Source organism: Triticum dicoccoides, chromosome 6A, assembly GCF_002162155.2.
Source record: "Triticum dicoccoides isolate Atlit2015 ecotype Zavitan chromosome 6A, WEW_v2.0, whole genome shotgun sequence".
In the NCBI taxonomy this organism is placed as follows: Eukaryota; Viridiplantae; Streptophyta; class Magnoliopsida; order Poales; family Poaceae; genus Triticum; species Triticum dicoccoides.
In genome coordinates, this window is record NC_041390.1 from 346,156,933 (window position 1) to 346,175,982 (window position 19,050).

A 19,050-nucleotide genomic window follows, 5' to 3' on the forward strand; every position below is an offset into this window, starting at 1 on the left:
TCTTTCCGGTGTTTGCTTCTTCGAGTTGGTTCCGGTTAGGTCGTGTTTGTGAGGACCCATTCGTCTACGTCCGCTTGTCTTCTTCATGGACTCGTTCTTCTTCCTTGCAGGTTTTCAGGCAAGATGACCATACCCTCGAAATCACTTCTATCTTTGCTTGCTTAGTTGCTCACTCTTTTGCTATGCCTATGTTGCGATACCTACCACTTGATTATCATGCCTCCTATATTGTTGAACCAAGCCTCTAACCCACCTTGTCCTAGCAAACCAATGTTTGGCTATGTTACCGCTTTGCTCAGCCCCTCTTATAGTGTTGTTAGTTGCAGGTGAAGATTGAAGTTTGTTCCTTGTTGGAACATGGAGATGTTGTTTCTTGTTGGAACATGTTTACTTGTTGGGATATCACAATATATCTTATTTTAATTAATGCATCTATATACTTGGTAAAGGGTGGAAGGCTCGGCCTTATGCCTGGTGTTTTGTTCCACTCTTGCCGCCCTAGTTTCCGTCATATCGGTGTTATGTTCTCGGATTTTGCGTTCCTTACGCGGTTGGGCTATTATGGGAACCCCTTGACAGTTCTCCTTGAGTAAAATTCCTCCAGCAATGCCCAACATTGGTTTTACCATTTGCCACCTAGCCTTTTCTTTTCCCTTGGGAGTCGCGCTCCTGAGGGTCATCATTATTTTACCCCCCCCCCCCGGGCCAGTGCTCCTCTGAGTGTTGGTCCAACCTGTTAGCTGCCGGTGACCACCAGGGGCAACTCTGGGCTGGCCTACCCGTACCTAGGACAATCTGAGTGTGCCCTGAGAAAGAGATATGTGCAGCTCCTATCAGGATTTGTTGGCACATACGGGCGGTGTTGCTGGTTTAGTTTTACCCTGTCGAAATGTCTTGTAGAACTGGGATACCGAGTCTGATCGGAATGTCTCGGGAGGAGGTCTATTCCTTTGTTGACCGTGAGAGCTTGTGATGGGCTAAGTTGGGACACCCCTGCAGGGATTTGAACTTTCGAAAGCCGTGCCCACGGTTATGGGCAGATGGGAATTTGTTAATGTCCGGTTGTAGAAAACCTGAAGTTGACCTTAATTAAAATACATGAACCGCGTGTGTTACCGTGATGGTCTCTTTCCGGCGGAGTCCGGGAAGTGAACACGGTGTTGGAGTTATGCTTGACATAGGTTGTTTTAGGATCACTTCTTGACCATACTTTTATCGACCGTGCTTTGCCTTCTCTTCTCGCTCTCATTTGCGTATGTTAGCCACCATATATGCTAGTCGCTTGCTGTAGCTCCACCTCTTACCTTTACCTTACCCATAAGCTTAAATAGTCTTGATCGCAAGGGTGCGAGATTGCTAAGTCCCCGTGACTCACAGATTCTTCCAAACCCAGCTTGCAGGTGCCGATGAGTCCGTGCAATTGACGCAACCAAGCTCAGGAGGAGCTCGATGAAGATCTTGTCCTTTGTGTTGCTTCGTTCTAGTTGGTCAGTAGTGGAGCCCAGTTGGGGTCGATCGGCGACCTTGTCGCATTTGGGGTTCTTCTTTTATTTTGGCTCCGTAGTCGAGCCTTGATTGTATTTGGATGATGTAATGCTTTATTCATGTATTGTGTGAAGTGGGGATTGTAAGCCAACTATGTATCTCTTTCCCTTATGTATTACATGGGTTGTGTGAAGATTACCTCACTTGCGACATTGCTTTCAATGCGGTTATGCCTCTAAGTCGTGCTTCGACACGTGGGAGATATAGCCGCATCGAGGGTGTTACAAGCCGGGATTTATGAAGATTTTCATGAGTTGGATCAGACTGCAGGCCTTACCTCTTTCCTCCACGACCAATGCGATCAGTATCTCTTGCTCACATATACCTTTGTGCAAAACTTTCATTTTTCATTCTAAGAACTCACCACCTACGGTGGAATTTCATTTATATGATGAGCATAAGGAGATGTCACTTTTTGATTTCTATTAGATTTGTTTAGTCCCTTTGGGGGGCAAGACAGAAGAACCACATCGTGATGATGTGGAGGGATTCATTAACACTATCACTGTAGGGGAAACAAGGAAGGTTTTCGATGCACGAATCACTAGCATACATTTTCCTGTTTTACGCTACTTTGCATTATTTGCTAGTCGTTGCTTAATTGGTCGCGGAAACTGTGGAAACCTGAGTATCCCTGATATTATCATTTTGCATCACGGCTTATACGGTGATAACTCTTTTAGTATGGGTGGCATTATTGCTAGACGGTGAAGTATGAACCGTACTAAGGGTCCCATCTTTGAAGGCATTTATGCTTCATGCCTCGTTGCACATTTATCATACCTGTTAGGCATGCTAAGAAGGAAGAAAAAGTGTTGCCCCGTGTTTATCTAGATCATTAAAGTATGGTGGCACATGATTTTATTGTTAAGAATAGGGAAGGAGAGCTTAAATATCAATTGTTCTTTGATAAACATCATCCTGAGACTATTACCTTGCCTGCTCCTTCTTGGTTTGATTTGACTGTAGGCATGTACCTTGTTCCTTTGACGACTATCCACGCCCACCGGAACCCTGCACCAGCCGAGGAGCTAGAGCCAGAACCACAATTTGATCCTTCACGACAGTCTAATTACCAGTGGGATCCGGAGATGATTGTCAGCCAGTGGCAATCTGAGCCTTCTTCTCCCTCATCACAGTACGACCCCAACAACTATTATTATGGATATCCGCCAGGCCAGCCGTGGCCATAGACCAACTTAGGCCAAAAGACTAAGCTTGGGGGAGTACATATTTCTCACCGACATTACATTTATGTTCACACACACTCATTGCTAGATGTCGGTGCTCATACTTTTTCATTGTATCATCCATGCTAGTTTATTTTCTTTCATGCTTTCTTCTTGTGTGTTTGATAAACTTTAAGAGAAACCAAAAAAATTAGTAGTAGTTTACTTTTCTTGCTGTAGTAATAGTTAAAAAGAAAACCCAAAAATATTTCCCGTTCTTCTTTTGCTTGTTGGGAGCTTTCCCGTGTAAATAGTTTTATTTCTTTTCTTTTCTTTGGGGGTCAGTAGGAGAAGACCATAATTAAATTGTTGAAGTGGCTCTTATATGCTTTATTGTTGATTTAACCAAGAGCCCATATTGCTTTGTCTTCTCCTGTTTATTGAATGCTCGCATATTCCAGCCTAGTCCAATGCATGTGCACTCTTATTATTATTCACATCGTTCGTTCGTGCAAGTGAAAGGCAATTATGATGATATATGATGGACTAACTGAGATGAGAAAAGCTGGTATGAACTCGACCTCTTTTGTTTTTGTAAATATGATGAGTTCATCGTTCTTGATTCAGCTTGTTATGAATAAACATGTTTGCAATGACAATTAGAGATCATAGTTGCTTGTGCCATGCTTGATTAGCTATGAGTTATAATGGTTTACCTTGCGTGCCAACATGCTATTAAAATGGTTATGATGTGGTATGATAGGGTGGTATCCTCCTCTGAATGATTTAAGTGACTTGACTTGGCACATGTTCACGCATGTAGTTGAAACAAAATCAACATAGCCTTCATGATATTTATGTTCATGGTGGATTATATCCTACTCATGCTTGCATTCAATGTTGATTAATTTTAATGCATGTTCATGACTGTTGTCGCTCTCTAGCTGGTCACTTCCCTGTCTTTTGCTAGCCTTCACCTGTACTAAGCAGGAATACTGCTTGTGCATCCAAACTCCTTAAACCCCAAAGTTATTCCACATGAGTCCACTATGCCTACCTAATTACGGTATCTACCTGCCGTTCCAAGTAAACTTGTATGTGCCAAACTCTAAACGTTCAAATAAATATCCTATTTTGTATGCTCGAATAGCTCATGTATCAACTAGGGCTGTCCGTATCTTCCATGTTAGGCGGTTTATTCGCAAGAGGAGTGGACTCCGCTCCTTGATACGTCCATTTTGCATCATGGTTTTATATCGATATTTATCGCATTATGGACTATTATTTGACTTTATATCACAATACTTATGGCTATTATCTCTTATTTTACAAGGTTTACATAAGGAGGGAGAATGCCGGCAGCTGGAATTCTGGGCTGGAAAAGGAGCAAATATTTGAGACCTAATCTGCGCAACTCCAAAAGTCCTGAAACTCCATGGAACATCTTAAAAGAAATAAAGAAAAATCCACGCCAAAGATGAAGGCCAGGGGGCCCACACCCTTCTCACGAGGATGGGGGCGCCCCCCCCCTAGGGAGCGCCCCCTACCTCGTGGGCCCCCTGGTGGGTCTCCGACGTCCATCTTCTCCTATATGAAGTCTGTCGGTGTCAAAACCGGCGGATCTAGGGTAGGGGGTCCCAAACTATGCGTCTAGGCCGGATGGTAACAGGAGACAAGGGGCACGAAGTTTTACCCAGGTTCGGGCCCTCTCGATGGAGGTAAAACCCTACGTCCTGCTTGATTAATATTGATGATATGGGTAGTACAAGAGTAGATCTACCACGAGATCGAGGAGGCTAAACCCTAGAAGCTAGCCTATGGTATGATTGTTGATGTGTATGTCGTCCTACGGACTAAAACCCTCCGGTTTATATAGACACCGGAGAGGGTTAGGGTTACACAAAGTCGGTTACAATGGTAGGAGATCTTCATATCCGTATCGCCAAGCTTGCCTTCTACGCCAAGGAAAGTCCCTTCCGGACATGGGACGGAGTCTTCAATCTTGTATCTTCATAGTCCAAGAGTCCGGCTGAAGGTATAGTCCGGCTATCCGAACACCCCCTAATCCAGGACTCCCTCAGTAGCCCCTGAATCAGGCTTCAATGACGATGAGTCCGGCGCGCAGATTGTCTTCGGCATTGCAAGGCAGGTTCTCCTCCAAATTCCGTGTACCTGTTTGAATAAAGTCTGGTTTCTTGTAGATGTGGTGCTCCTTGGCTTCTACGCCCAATAATGGCCGCTTCCCATGTGTCAAACGAATATGAAAAGTTTGAGTGTTTTTACATTCACACCCCTAGCCGCGTAAATGAGCTGCCCTATTTAAGGGGACGAGGATTTAGATCCAATCCACACCTTCTCCCCTCCGCGAGTGTTCATTAGAGCGCATCCAACAAAGGTCCATTCCACCATGGCCAGCCGTCACAACTCCTCCCCTCGCCCTTCCAGCCCTAAGCCTGGATATTGGGAGCGATGTTCCACCCCGCATAGCGAGCTAGTGACGCTCCATACCAAGGGATTTCTCCCCCGGCCTATATGGTCCCGGTTAGAGCCGGTCTTGCCGTCTACAACGGCGGAGAGCAAGCAGAGAATGCCCCTAATCCCTCCAAAGGAGAGCAGGTGTGCCTCGTCCCTTACTTAATAAGGGGGCTCGGATTTCCAATCCACCCATTTCTTCAGGGGCTGCTGGAGTTCTACGGCCTCCAGCTACATCATCTCACGCCTGCCTCAGTATTGCATATCGCGGGCTTTGTAGCCCTCTGCGAGATGTTCTTGGGTGTTGAAGATCATTTCGGACTGTGGAAGGAGCTATGTTGCCTCGTGCCCCGTTCCAAGAAGGGGTCAATGTATCAGGTGGGCGGAGCCGAAGTGTGGCGCATTGCCGGGACCGGATATCTATCCGGAACCCCAAAGAAGGCGTCCGAAGACTGGCCCTCGGAATGGTTCTATATAGAAGACGTCCCGCTGCCGGATCCTGTCTGGATCGGCCTCCCTGAATTCAACAGTGCTCCCATAAAGAAGCGCCTAAGCTGGCGCCCACGGAGCCCTCAGAGGGAAAGTGACAGGGACATCATTTACCTGATGGGCCGAATAAGATTGTTAGCCCATTCCGGACTAACCATGATCGGGGTTATGGCCGAATGCATTATGCGGGGGTGCAACCGCTTTAGTATAGAAGCCACCCCATGTGGGACTTCAACAGGGAGGACGACGCCACCTGCTACGGTCGTAAGGGGCCGGATTCAGCTGCCGCTCTACTAAAGATCTTGTCCACTTTGTATAAGGGAGAAGAGGAGGAATTTCTCCGTGTCAACTCTCAGGGTGGATTCTCCATGCACAATCCCCCGAGCTGGGTAAGCGGCCATATTTACTTGTCCATCCGTTCTGTATTCCCATTGTTAAATATTCAGTCTGACGACTTTGACGTAGGAACTGCGCCGCGCTGTTAAGGAAATAAGCAGCCCTCCTCCACAATCCGAGGACCCAGGACGGTCCCTCGACCCGGCCTCTCAAGAGGATCCGGACATATCTGTAGAGCTGATTGATGGAGTGTTCCATCAATTGAACGAGGACAACGCCTTGGTGGCCATTACGGCCGATTACCCAGGGCTAATCCTGACGCCCCAGGTACCTGAGATCGAAGTCCTAGTACCCCGAATAGGTGTCTGTCCACTCGTGTTCAGTTTCCTGATTGCAACCGAACTTTGCAGGGGAGGTTTTTAAGGCGGAAGGCCGAACCTGCGGCGACAAGCCAACGAGGGGCCATGGGGCCCCGTGGGCCGAAAAGAAGTGCAGTCCGGACCAAGGTGTCAGCGCAAAGGTATGGCGCGCCCCCTTATCCCAGGTGTTATACCTTCAAGGCACATTGACACTCGTGCTCTCTTCAGGACAAAGAGACCTCGCCGGACTATACCCAGAGAGGCTGCCAATCGCGCCTCCACCAGCCAGGCTCCAAATCCTGGTCCGGAGGCGGAGGCGAACGCAAGGCGCACGCCAGACGCTCCTCCGATGGAGGATGTGGATGGGTTGTCTTCCACCAACTCTGAGGTGGAGAGTGCCATGAACCACAGGCGTCGCCAGACAATTCTTCACGACGCTTGTTTCTCCCAAGGGGCGTTAGATGCCTTCAACTCGGGAGATGCGCACCTCCGTGCCGCTCAAAATGGTCTAGCCAGAGCCACGAAGCAATATGTAAAAGACATACGGGTAAGAAAATTTTGGTAAATATATATATAGCAGTAGCCCCCGAGTCTTGAAACAGTTAGAATAACTGATTTAAGGATCATTTGATATGCAGGTTCTTACAGAAAAGAATTCCCTACTGTCCAAGGAGCTGGAAGAGTGCAAAGCCCAACTAGAGGCCGCACTAGCCGCGGCAGGGGAGCCTAAGGAGACCCCCTCTGATAATATACACTTCGAAAGATAAGTATTTTGCGAAGCACGACTTTGGTGCGAATCTGACAAATGAAATTGCAGATGGCGCCGGATTGAATCCGGAAAGGCAACACCTCCTACGCCAGCTAAAGGCTGGTGAGAGGGTGCTATTAAAGGTGATGGGGGAGAAGAACATTCTCGAAGATGCCAACACCAGGCTGGGTGTCGAGCTGAAAGATGTTCGTGCCCAGCTGTCAGACTCCGTGAAGGAGGATCAGCGGCTTCAGCGCGACATATTTAGTAAGTGCTTGAACGAACCTTTTGAAAGAATGTTTGGCGGGGAAGTTGACTAACAGAGCAATGTCTGTAGCTGTGCTAACAGGTCATCCTGCAGAGGAGATGCCCGGTTCTACGGGTGACCTTCTTCCCGAGCTCTCGCAACTGCTCGATCGAGTTTGGCAGGCGATGCGAGGCGTCGCCCAGGCCCTGTGGCCATCCGTCTCCATGCCCGAAGGTCTTGGAGAGCTTGCGGAGAAGCTAAAGGGAGCACGGAGGCGCTTCCGATTGTGGAAGATACCAGCCTGCCGTCAAGGCGCTAGGGAGGCCCGGGCCATGGTGAAGACGCGGTACGCAAAGGCTGACCCCAACCACATGGCCGAGGTCAGTCCTGTAGGGCCCGATGGGAAGGAGATCCCTGTAAGCTTAGTATACGGCCAAGTAGAGTTGGCCGCAAAGTATTCCCAGCAGGACTGTAAATTAGACAGCCTGTTAGATGGTATTGAAGAGGAATACAACCAGTCGAAATGACTATGTAATTTAATTGACATTTATAATGCCTTCTAGCCGGATTGTAGATCATTTGTCATGGCCGACCTTTTCGCTTCAGCCTCGGGACCTGACGGTCCGGAGTGTGTCTGAATTCCCATGCGGTTATATAGGAACCGGGGAATGCATGGAGACCAGGCGTAGGGGTCATTAGGGCATGAACAGACAAGTGCCCGACTAGGTATGTTATATTACATGGTTAGTAAGAAACATCTTCCAGGGAGAATAGTTCCGTTAGGGGTTCCTTTCCCTGGGAGGCATGCCCTAAGGTGCATGTCCATGCTGCGAAAAGAAACGCAGGAAAAACATCTGGGGGCGTATAGATAAAAATAAAAAAAGATCATCTTTAGTTCACCGACTGAATATTCCCTTAAGAACGCTAGCTTTCTGCTTCACCCAGTCTGAGGTACACGTCCGTCTGACCCGGCAGTAATAATCGCAGAGGTGCTCCCTTTACCACCTAGCCGAACAATCGGGAACGCAGGGGTAAGCATAGGAGCCAGGCAACCCAGCTTGGCCAAAACTTAAGTCATATCGATGCATATAATGGTGAATAAAAGGTACATGCGGAAGTGTGACACATGTGTTGGGCATGAAGCCCGCATGAATAAGCTTCTGTTTAAAGAAGCCCCCAGGTTTAATGAGCATGGATAGCGCGTCACTTTATGAGCCTTTAGAGGCTATAAGAGAGAGAGAGAGAGAAGAAGAAGAGAAATGTAAGACAGAAAATATAAAAAATGGACAGAGGAAGGAGACGAACACAGAGTCCGACGCTAGGCATAGAATCTTCGGAGACGGGCTGCGTTCCATGGGGCTCGAGTCGGTTATCCGATGCATCCCGCAGGCGGTACGCTCCACAAGTTAGGACTTGGTCAATTATGAAGGGACCTTCCCACTTGGGCTTGAGTTTGTCCTTTTTCTTGTCCGGTAGTCGTAGAACTAATTCGCCGACGTTGTAATTTTTGGCCCATACTTCTCTGCTTTGGTATCTTCGAGCCTGCTGTTGATAGAATGCAGAACGGGCTTTTGCCACATCGCACTCCTCCTCCAATGCGTCCAAGCTGTCCTGCCGATTGAGCTTGGCTTCTCTTTCTTCGTACATGCGCACTCGAGGTGAGTCATGAATTATGTCGCAAGGCAAAACTGCCTCTGCACGTACACCATAAAGAATGGTGTGTATCTGGTGGTGCGATTCGGCGTGGTCCGCAGCCCCTAGAGTACGGAGTCGAGCTCCTCTACCCAGTGCGTGTTAGATTCCTTGAGGGACCGCACTAATCTGGGTTTGATGCCGCTCATGATAAGACCATTTGCACGTTCGACCTGGCCATTAGTTTGTGGGTGATAGACGGAAGCATAATCGAGCTTGATGCCCATGTTTTTGCACCAGAGTTTTACCTCGTCGGCCATGAAGTTCATGCCATTGTCAGTGATGATGCTGTGGGGGACGCCGTAACGGTGTACAACCCCAGATATAAAGTCTATCACCGGTTCGGATTCGGCCGTCTTAACAGGCTTGGCTTCTATCCATTTGGTGAACTTATCCACCATGACCAGTAAGTATTTTTGCTTGTGGGTTCCGCCTTTAAGGGGTCCAACCATGTCAAGCCCCAAGACCGTGAAGGGCCAAGTATTGGGGATGGTTTGGAGGGCGGTGGGTGGCATATGGCTTTGGTTTGCAAAGAGCTGGCAACCGGTGCATCATTGGACTAAATCCTGAGCGTCTGCCCGGGCCGTCGGCCAATAAAAGCCTGTACGGAAGGCCTTGCTTACAAGGGACCGGGCTGCAGCGTGATGACCGCCGAGTCCGGCATGAATTTCAACCAGGAGATTCCAACCCTCCTCTTCGGAGATGCACCTTTAAAGGACTCCGGTAGTGCTTTTCTTATAAAGCTCTCCCTCGTGGACTCTGTAGGCTTTGGATCGCCGCACTATGCAGCGTGGCTCATTTTGGTCCTCTGGGAGTTCCTGCCTAGTAAGGTAGGCGAGGAATGGTTCTGTCCATGGGGCGATGACGGCCATTATTATGTGGGCTGAAGGTGTTATTTCATTGACAGAGCCTCCGATTGTGTTAGAATGTTCGGTGTCGGGCAGTGTGGTTGGGTCCGGGCTGTTATTGTTCGGCTCCCCTTCCCATGCTACGGATGGCTTGAACAGTCTTTCCAAAAAGATGTTGGGGGGACTACATCATGTTTTGCGTCGATGCGTGCCAGGACATCTGCTGCCTGATTATTTTCCCGGGCTATATGGTGAAATTCAAGCCTCTCAAACCGAGCTGACATTTTTAGGACGGCGTTGCGGTAAGCTGCCATTTTTGGATCCTTGGCATCGAAGTCTCCATTTATTTGGGATATTGCGAGGTTCGAGTCCCCGTGCACCTCTAGGCGTTGGATGCCCATGGATGCTGCCATCCGGAGACCGTGTAAAAGGGCCTCATATTCGGCTGCATTGTTGGAGTCCGGGTACATAATCTGTAGTACGTATTGAACTGTGTCTCCTGTGGGGGACGTCCAAACGACGCCAGCCCCCAGTCCGGCCAACATCTTGGAGCCGTCGAAATGCATGATCCAATTTGAATATGTGCCGTACTCTTTAGGGAGTTCGGCCTCCGTCCATTCTGCGATGAAGTCGGCCAAGACTTGTGACTTGATGGCTCGTCGTGGCTTATAAGTTATGTCGAACGGGAGGAGCTCGATGGCCCATTTCGCAATCCGGCCCGTTGCGTCACGGTTGTTTATAATATCGTTAAGTGGTACTTCCGAGGCTACCGTTATTGAACACTCTTGAAAGTAGTGTCGTAGCTTCCGGGATGCCATGAATACCGCGTACGCAATCTTTTGATAATGCGGGTACCGTGATTTGCAGGGAGTGAGGACAGTGGACACATAATAGACCTGCTTTTGAAGGGGGAATTTGTCTCCGTCCGCTTCTCGTTCGACGACGAGCACTACGCTTACAACCTGATGTGTTGCTGCAATGTATAATAGCATTGGTTCACCAATGTTTGGCGCGGCCAGGACTGGGTTTGTTGCCAGTGTGGCTTTAATTTCGTCGAGTCCGGCCGTGGCTGCGTCCGTCCATTTGAAGTGTTCGATGCACCGAAGGAGGCGGTAAAGGGGTAGGGCCTTTTCTCCCAAGCGGGAGATAAAGCGGCTTAGAGCCGCCACGCATCCGGTTAACTTTTGTATTTGTTTGAGGTCCTTTGGGATATCCAGTTGCGACAGAGCTCGGATCTTGGCTGGATTTGCTTCAATTCCTCTACCGGATACAATGAAGCCCAAGAGCTTTCCGGCTGGAACGCCGAAAACGCATTTTTCCGGGTTGAGCTTGATGTCGTATGTTCGGAGGTTATCAAATGTGAGCCTCAAGTCGTCTACTAGAGATTCAACATGTCTTGTTTTGACGACCACATCATCTACATATGCCTCCACTGTTTTGCCGATCTGGCTTGCCAGACATGTCTGAATCATGCGCTGATATGTTGCGCCGGTGTTTTTGAGCCCGAAGGGCATCGTGTTGAAGCAGAATGTCCCGTATGGTGTGATAAATGCCATTGCGGCTTGGTCTGGTTCTGCCATCTTGATTTGATGGTAGCCAGAATATGCGTCGAGGAAACACAACGAATCGTGTCCTACAGTAGCGTCGATAATTTGATCGATGCGGGGGAGGGGGAAGGGATCCTTTGTGCAAGCCTTGTTAAGGTCTTTAAAATCAACACACGGGCGCCAGGATTTGTCCTTCTTTGGTACCATCACCAGGTTTGCTAGCCAGTCCGGATGTTTTATATCTCTGATGAATCTGGCCTCCAATAGCTTTGCTAGCTCCTCTCCCATGGCCTGTCTCTTAGGTTCGGAAAAATGCCAAAGAGCCTGTTTGACAGGTTTGAATCCTGTTTGGATATTTAAGCTGTGCTCGGCCAGCCTGCGTGGGATTCCTGGCATGTCTGAAGGGTGCCAGGCGAAAATGTCCCAGTTCTCTCGTAGGAACTCTCACAATGCGGCATCGACATCAGGGTTTAACTGTGCCCCGATGGAAGCTGTTTTATTGGGGTCAGTTGGATGGACTTGGAATTTGACTATTTCGTCTGCCGGTTTAAAGGAGGTGGACTTGGATCTTTTGTCGAGTACCACGTCGTCCCTATTCACCGTCGAGCGTAGCGCAGTCAGCTCCTCAGCCGCTAGGGCTTCGGATAGTGCCTCGAGGGCCAGTGCGGCTGTCTTGTTTTCGGTGCGGAGTGCTATGTCTGGATCACTAGCGAGAGTGATGATCCCGTTAGGCCCGGGCATCTTGAGCTTCATGTACCCGTAATGGGGTATTGCTTGGAAGATTGTAAACGCTCCCCGCCCTAGCAGAGCGTGATAACCGCTGCTGAACGGAGCCACCTGGAACGTCACCTCTTCGGACCTGTAATTATCCGGCGTGCCGAAAACCTCATCTAGTGTGATTTTTCCTTTACAGCGCGCTTCCCGACTAGGGATTATTCCTCTAAAGGTTGTGCTGCTTCGCTCAATGCGGTTCCAGTCTATTTCCATTTTTTGAAGAGTCTCCTCATAAATGAGGTTCAATCCGCTGCCGCCGTCCATGAGTACCTTGGTAAGATGAAAGCCGTCCACTATTGGACGGAGGACCAATGCGACTGGTGCTCGGGCTGTTCGGAATTTAGGTTCATCACTGGCGTTAAAGGTAATAGCCGTGTCACTCCATGGGTTTATTGTTGCTACTTGGTAGACTTCGGCAAGGCTGCGGAGTGTCCTTTTTCGCATATTATTTGATGCGAAAGTCTCGAAGACTGTTAATACCGTATTGGTGTCTCTGGGGTGGCTTTCTATGGCCTCCGGAATTAGGAGATTTTCACCAATTTTGGCCACCTGCCGGAGTATCCAACATGCTCTGAGGCTGTGAGATGGTGTGGCGTCCTCTGTACTGTGAATTTTACAGGGTCCATTAAGCCACCCTTCCAGTACGGTTCCATGCCCTGTAGAGGGTTTTTGCTTTTTAGTGCTTGACCCGGGTGACTGGTGATGATGCATCCTTTTATTTCGGACTGGGTTTGTATTCAGGGCCGAATTGTCCCAAAATTTTATTTCGGTTTTCCAGGCGCTTTCCATCGCACAGTACTCTCGTACAATGGACACCAAGTCAGCGAAGCGTGTAATATCACGATGACTTATGGCGTTGAGTATTCCCTTGTCTGTGCAATTATTGCAGAAGCTTGAGATTGCGTCATCCTCGCGGCAGTCCCTTAGCCTGTTCTTAACCAGGAGGAATCTGGCCCAGTAATGATGTACTGTTTCATCGGGTTCTTGCCTAATTTTGGATAGATCGCTTATGTTGGGGTGGGTGGGTGGAATTAAATCCGAAGCCTCACCCCATCTAAGGCTCAGAGGCCGAGGAATTTCTGAACTCGAAAATTTGGATTCCTGGATGTTGTCTAATGAATCCAGCCCGTCGCTTGACTCTAAGTTCAGGTCTTGAGTGATATCCTCCCCTCCGCGGGTATCCGGCTTGGAGGGATCGGGAATCCGGACGTAGCGAGTCCTTAAGATAGATGAAGGGTCGCCGCACTGTCCCTCTACCACGGCAATGTGATGGGTGACTTGGGGAGAGTTAATCTCTCTCAGATCGGTTTTAGGCCCAATCTGGTCATAATCCGTAGCGACTCCTAGGGCGGCGAAGCGATCCATGAGCTCATTTATGGAGGAAAGCTCTATTGGATCTAACTGCTCGGCGAGTTCTGAGTTGACATGAAGATTGTTTTCGATGGCTCGAGAGGTCATCGTCGGTGCAGAAGCCGAACAAGCGGTCATAAGAAAGCCACCTAACCGGAGGGTTTGGCCGACAGCCAAAGCTCCCTTAGCAATGGTGCCGTCTTTAAAGATGGGGCGAGGCATCCTTCCTGATGGCGACGACACAGAGGAACTCTCAATGAAAGCACCAATGTCGGTGTCAAAACCGGCGGATCTTGGCTAGGGGGTCCCGAACTGTGCGTTTAGGCCAGATGGTAACAGGAGACAAGGAACACGAAGTTTTACCCATGTTTGGGCCCTCTCGATGGAGGTAAAAGCCTACGTCCTACTTGATTAATATTGATGATATGGGTAGTACAAGAGTAGATCTACCACGAGATCGAGGAGGCTAAACCCTAGAAGCTAGCCTATGGTATGATTGTTGATGTGTATGTCATCCTATGGACTAAAACCCTCCGGTTTATATAGACACCGGAGAGGGTTAGGGTTACACAAAGTCGGTTACAATGGTAGGAGATCTTCATATCCGTATCGCCAAGCTTGCCTTCTACGCCAAGGAAAGTCCCTTTCGGACACGGGACGGAGTCTTCAATCTTGTATCTTCATAGTCCAGGAGTCCGGCTGAGGTATAGTCCGGCTATCCGAACACCCCCTAATCCATGACTCCCTCAAAGTCTTTCGATGAGAAAAAAATAAGAATCAACCTTTCGGGATGAGACTCTGCCACCACGAGGTGGAACCGAGGCGGAACCAATCTAGAGCTCCGGCAGAGCCGTTCTGCCGGGGAAACTTCCCTCCGGGAGGGGGAAATCATCACCATCATCATCACCAACGCTCCTCTCATCGGGAGAGGGAAATCTCCATCAACATCTTCATCAGCACCATCTCATCTCCAAACCCTAGTTCATCTCTTGTATCCAATTCTTGTCTCAAAGTCCGGGATTGGTGCTAGTAGGTTGCTAGTAGTGTTGATTACTCCTTGTAGTTGATGCTAGTTGGTTTAATTGGTGGAAGATCATATGTTCAGATCCTTTATGCACATTATTACCCCTCTGATTATGAACATGAATATGCTTTGTGAGTAATTACGTTTGTTCCTAAGGACAAGGGAGAAGCCTTGCTATTAGTAGTCATGTGAATTTGGTATTCGTTTGATATTTTGATAAGATGTATGTTGTCTAGCCTCTAGTGGTGTTATGTGAACGTCGACTACATAACACTTCACCATTATTTGGGTCTAGAGGAAGGCATTGGGAAGTAATAAATAGATGATGGGTTGCTAGAGTGACAGAAGCTTAAACCCTAGTTTATGCGTTGCTTCGTAAGGGGCTGATTTGGATCCATATGTTTCATGCTATGGTTAGGTTTACCTTAATACTTTTGTTGTAGTTGCGGATGCTTGCACTAGAGGTCAATCATAAGTGGGATGCTTGTTCAAGTAAGAACAGCACCCAAGCACCGGTCCACCCACATATCAAATTATCAAAGTATCCAACGCGGATCATATGAACGTGATGAAAACTAGCTTGACGATATTCCCATGTGTCCTCGGGAGCGCTTTTCCTATTATAAGAGTTTGTTCCGGCTTGTCCTTTGCTACAAAAAGGATTGGGCCACCTTGCTGCACCTTATGTACTTTTGTTACTTGTTGCTCGTTACAATTTACCTTATTACAAAACTATCTGTTACCACTTATTTCAGTACTTGCAGAGAATACCTTGCTGAAAACCGCTTATCATTTCCTTCTGCTCCTCATTGGGTTTGACACTCTTACTTATCGAAAGGACTACAATAGATCCCCTATACTTGTGGGTCATCAAGACTCTTTTCTGGCGCCATTGCCGGGGAGTGGAGCGCCTTTGGTAAGGAAAAATTTATATAGTGTGCTGAAATTTACTGTCACTTGTTACTATGGAAAGTAATTCTCTGAGGGGCTTGTTCGGGGTATCTTCACCCCGTCCAGTAGAGCAAAGAGTTGTTCCTCAACATACTGAACCTATTGAAAATGAAACTCCTTTTATATTTCTTCGGGTATAATGGAAAAACTTCTCGCTAATCCTTTTACAGGAGATGGAACAAAGCATCCTAATGAGCACTTATTATATGTGGATGAAGTTTGTGGATTATTTAAGCTTGCAGGTATACCCGATGATGTTGCTAAGAAGAAGGTCTTCCCTTTATCTTTGAAGGAAGACGCATTGATATGGTATAGGCTATGTGATACGAGATCGTGGGACTATAAAAGGTTGAAATTGGAATTTCATCAAAAGTATTACCCTATGCATCTTGTTCATCGTGATCGCAATTATATATATAATTTCTGGCCTCGCGAAGGATAAAGCATCGCTCAAGCTTGGGGGAGGCTTAAATCAATGTTATATTCATGCCCCAATAATGAGCTCCTGAGAGAAATAATTATGCAAAGTTTTTATGCTCGACTTTCTCATAATAATCAAACCATGCTTGATACTTCTTGTGTTGGCTCTTTTATGATGAAGACTATTGAATTTAGATGGAACTTATTGGATAGAATTAAACGCAACTCTGAAGATTGGGACCTCGACGAAGGTAAAGAGTCAGGTATGACACCTAAGTTTGATTGTGTTAAATCATTTATGGATACCGATATTTTCCGTAAGTTTAGCACTAAATATGGACTTGACTCTGAGATAGTAGCTTCTTTCTATGAATCTTTTGCTACTTATGTTGATCTCCCTAAGGTGAAGTGGTTTAAATATCATCCTCCCATAGAAGTAAAAGTAGCTGCACCTATTAAAGTTGAAGGAAAGACTGTCACTTATAATGATCCTATTATTCCTACTTCTTATGTCGAGAAACCACCCTTCCCTGTTAGAATAAAGGATCATGCTAAAGCTTCAACTATTGTTCGTAAAAGCAATATTAGAACTTATACACCTCCTGAGAAAGTTAAAGTAGAACCTAATATTGCTATTGTTAAAGATCTCTTGTCAGGTAATATTGATGGGCATGTTATTCAGTTCAAAGGTGAAACTGCTAGAATTGCTAAACCGTGTGATAAGGATAAACATAGACCTGTGGTAGGCGTGCCTGTTATTTCTGTTAAAATAGGAGATCATTGTTATCATGGCTTATGTGATATGGGTGCTAGTGCTAGTGTTATACCTCATGACTGATACAAAGAAATTAAGAATGAAATTGCACCTGTTGAGTTAGAAGATATTGATGTTACTATTACTTGCTAATAGAGATACTATTGCACCAATTGGAATTGTTAGAGATGTTGAAGTCTTGTGTGGGAAAACTAAATATCCTGCTGATTTTCTTGTTCTTACCTCTCCACAAGATAGCTTTTGTCCCATTATATTTGGTAGACCCTTCTTAAATACTGTCAATGCTACCATAGACTGCACTAAGAATATTGTTACTGTTGGTTTGGATGATATGGTTCATGAGTTTAATTTCTCTAAATTTAGTAAACAACATCGTGAGGAAGAATTACCTAGTAAGGTTGAAATTATTGGTCTTGCTTCTATTGCCGTACCTCCTAGTGATCCTTTAGAACACTATTTGCTAGACCATGAAAATGATATGTTCATGAATGAAAGAAGGGAAATAGATGAAGTATTCTTTAAACAGGAACCTATTCTGCAACACAATTTGCCTGTTGAAATTTTAGGAGATCCTCCTCCACCCAAGGGTGATCCCGTGTTTGAGCTTAAGCCGTTGCCTGATAATCTTAAATATGCTTATCTTGATGAAAAGAAGATATATCTTGTTATTATTAGTGCTAACCTTTCAGAGCATGAAGAAGAAAGATTATTGAAAACTCTGAAGAAGCATCATGCTGCTATTGGATATACTCTTGATGATCTTAAGGGCATTAGTCCCACTCTATGTCAACATAAAATAAATTTGGAAGCAGATGCCAAACCAGTTCGTGATCCTCAACGACGTCTGAATCCTAAAATGAAAGAAGTGGTAAGAAAAGAAATACTTAAGCTTCTGGAGGCAGGTATAATTTATCACGTTGCTCATAGTGAGTGGGTAAGTCCTGTCCATTGTGTCCCTAAGAAGGGGGGTATTACTGTTGTTCCTAATGATAAAGATGAATTGGTTCCACAAAGAATTATCACAGGTTATAGAATGGTAATTGATTTCCGCAAATTAAATAAAGCTACTAAGAAAGATCATTACCCCTTACCTTTTATTGATCAAATGCTAGAAAGATTATGCAAACATACACATTATTGCTTTCTAGATGGTTATTCTGGTTTCTCTCAAATACCTGTGTCGGCTAGAGATCAATCAAAGACTACTTTTACATGCCCTTTTGGTACTTTTGCTTATAGACGTATGCCTTTTGGTTTATGTAATGCACCTGCTACCTTTCAAAGATGCATGATGGCTATATTCTCTGACTTTTTTGAAAATATTTGTGAGGTTTTCATGGACGACTTTTCGGTCTATGGTTCTTCTTTTGACGATTGCTTGAGCAATCTTAATCGAGTTTTGCAGAGATGTGAAGAAACTAATCTTGTCTTTAATTGGGAAAAGTGCCACTTTATGGTTAATGAAGGTATTGTCTTGGGGCACAAAGTTTCTGAAAGAGGTATTGAAGTTGATAAAGCCAAGGTTGATCCTATTTAAAAGATGCCATGTCCCAAGGACATCAAAGGTATAAGAAGTTTCCTTGGTCACGCCGGATTTTATAGGAGGTTTATTAAGGACTTCTAAAAAAAATTCTCGGCCTTTGACTAATTTATTGCAAAAAGATATACCATTTGTCTTTGATGATGATTGTGTAGAAGCAGTTGAAATACTTAAGAAAGCATTAGTCTCTGCACCTGTTGTTCAGCCAACTGATTGGAATTTACCCTTTGAAATTATGTGCGATGCTAGTGATAATGCTGTAGGTGTTGTTCTACGGCAAAGAGTTGATAAGAAATTAAATGTTATTCATTATGCTAGTAAGACTCTAGACAATGCTCAAAGAAATTATGCTACTACTGAAAAAGAGCTTTTAGCAGTTGTATTTGCTTGTGATAAGTTCATACCTTATATTGTTGATTCTAAAGTAACTATTCACACTGATCATGCTGCTATTAAATTCCTTATGGAAAAGAAAGATGCTAAACCTAGACTTATTAGATGGGTTCTCTTGCTACAAGAATTTGATTTGCATATTGTTGATAGAAAGGGAGCTGAGAACCCCGTTGCAGACAACTTATCTAGGTTAGAAAATATTCTTGATGACCCACTACCTATTAATGATGACTTTCCTGATGAACAATTAAATGTTATAAGTACTTCTTGTAGTACTCCATGGTATGCTGATTATGCTAATTATATTGTTGCTAAGTTTATACCACCTAGCTTCCCATACCAGCAAAAGAAAAAATTCTTCTATGACTCGA